The sequence below is a fragment of the Rattus norvegicus genome, chromosome 3 (genome assembly GCF_021556685.1).
Source record: "Rattus norvegicus strain SHRSP/BbbUtx chromosome 3, alternate assembly SHRSP_T2T, whole genome shotgun sequence".
NCBI lineage: Eukaryota > Metazoa > Chordata > Mammalia > Rodentia > Muridae > Rattus > Rattus norvegicus.
In genome coordinates, this window is record NC_141536.1 from 12,400,791 (window position 1) to 12,403,243 (window position 2,453).

The following is a 2,453-nucleotide window of genomic DNA, read 5'->3' on the forward strand; positions in this document are numbered from 1 at the left end:
GCAGTGCTAGCCTGGTCTCATAGACAAGATGGTGAAGGTTGGTGTGAACGGATTTGGCCGTATTGGGCGCCTGGTTACCAGGGCTGCCTTCTGCTCTGCATCTGGCAAAGTGGAGATTGTTGCCATCAACGACCACTTCATTGACCTCAACTACATGGTCTACATTTTCCAGTATGACTCTACCCATGGCAAGTTCAACGGCACAGTCAAGGCTGAGAATGGGAAGCTCATTATCAACGGGAAGCCCATCACCATCTTCCAGGAGCGAGATCCTGCTAACATCAAATGGGGTGACGCTGGTGCTGAGTATGTCGTGGAGTCTGCTAGTGTCTTCACCACCATGGAGAAGGATGGGGCTCACCTGAAGGGTGGGGCCAAAAGGATCATCATCTCTGTCCCTTCAGCCGATGCCCCCATGTTTGTGATGGGTGTGAACCACGAGAAATATGACAACTCCCTCAAAATTGTCAGCAATGCATCCTGTACCACCAACTGCTTACCACCACCACCACCCCGGCCAAAGTCATCCATGACAACTTTGGCATCATGGAAGGGCTCATGACCACAGTCCATGCCATCACTGCCACTCAGAAGACTGTGGATGGCCCCTCTGGAAAGCTGTGGCGTGATGGCCCTGGGGCAGCCCAGAACATCATCCCTGCATCCACTGGTGCTGCCAAGGCTGTGGGCAAGGTCATCCCAGAGCTGAACGGGAAGCTCACTGGCATGGCCTTCCGTGTTCCTACCCCCAATGTATCCGTTGTGGATCTGACATGCCGCCTGGAGACACCCGCCAAGTATGATGACATCAAGAAGGTAGTGAAGCAGGCGTCTGAGGGCCCACCAAAGGGCATCCTGGGCTACACTGAGGACCAGGTTGTCTCCTGTGACTTCAACAGCAGCTCTCACTCTTCACCTTTGATGCTGGGGCTGGCATTGCTCTCAATGACAACTTTGTAAAATTCATTTCCTAGTATGACAATGAATACGGCTACAGCAACAGAGTGGTAAACCTCATGGCCTACATGGCCTCCAAGGAGTAAGAAACCCTGGACCACGCACCCCAGCCCAGCAAGGATACTGAGAGCAAGAGAGAGGCCCTCAGTTGCTGAGGAGTCCCCATCCCAACTCAGCCCCCAACACTGAGCATCTTCCTCACAATTCCATCCCAGACCCCATAATGACAGGAGGGGCCTAGGGAGCCCTCCCTTCTCTCTTGAATACCATCAATAAAGTTCACTGCACCCCCAAAAAAAAAAAAAAAAAAAAAGCACTGACTGCTCTCCCAGAGGTCCTGAGTTCAATTACCAGCAACCGCACGGTGGCTCACAACCATCTGTAATGAGATCTGATGCCCTCTTCTGGTGTGTCTGAAGACAGCTACAGTGTACTTATATATAATAAATAAATCTTAAAGAAAAAAAAAAGTCTACCCTGGGGGCTGGAGAGATGGCTCAGAGGTTAAGAGCAATGTCTGCTCTTCCAGAGTTCAATTCCCTGCAACCACATGGTGGCTCACAATAAGGTCTGGTGCCCTCTTCTGGCTTGCAGCAAACATGCAGGCAGAACACTGTATAATTAATAAATAAATAAATAAATAAATAAATAAATAAATCTTTTTTAAAAAGTCTACTCTGAGATCAGACCAGTACCACAATTAGGCTTCCGAGTCCCTTTTTCTGCCCTGAATGTTTAGTATTAAGGTGTGTGTTCAATAAAGTATTCTTGTGTAACTGAGATGCGTGCTTGCGTGGTTCCTGAACCCCAGCAGTTAGTCGTCTCAATAAAATCACGGGTTTACCACCATGCTAGAGTCGGGTGCAGCTTTCTTTGGTAGGTTGCTGCCCTTTTTTATTTGATGAAGAACCTTTCCCTAAGCGGGTGGGAAGGATGGCTCAGTGGTGAATAGCTTGCATTGCTCTTGTACTTGAGTTCAATTCCCAGCACCTATATCATGGCTCCTAACTCCGGCTCCTGTGCATCTGACACTGTTGGGCTCTACAGGCAACTATGCACACGTTACTCATGGATGCACAGACACAGGAACATAAATCGTAAGGTCTCCCAAGCTCTGAATTCCCAGCATTCAAGGGGCAGAGGCAGGCAGACACCTGAGTTCAGGGCCAGTCTGGTCTAGAGAGTGAGTTCCAGGACAGGAAGAGCTACCCAGAGAGACTGTCTCAAAAAAACAAAACAAAACAAAACAAACAAAAAAACCCAAAAGTCTTCCCATAAGAGTTACACATTACCTTCCACATCTACTCCCTCTGTGTACTGGCTTCACGAAAGTCAGGTGACCTTAGACCTGCCAACTCCTCCTCCCACGCTATGGCCAGAGCAGGCCCTGCCCAGGCCCTGAGCTGTCTGAAGCATTGACAGCCTAGAGGGAAGTGGGAAATGTCTGGCTGGTGGCACTGTCAGGCTCTCCTTTATAACAAGAGCAGCAGGGCAGC

At 49.5% G+C, this 2,453-nt stretch overlaps 1 pseudogene; it reads left to right on the forward strand.

Annotated features, from left to right (window-relative positions):
• LOC108350591 (glyceraldehyde-3-phosphate dehydrogenase pseudogene) lies at positions 1-1,043 on the forward strand (annotated as a pseudogene).
• Positions 1,044-2,453: the final 1,410 nt, after the last annotated feature.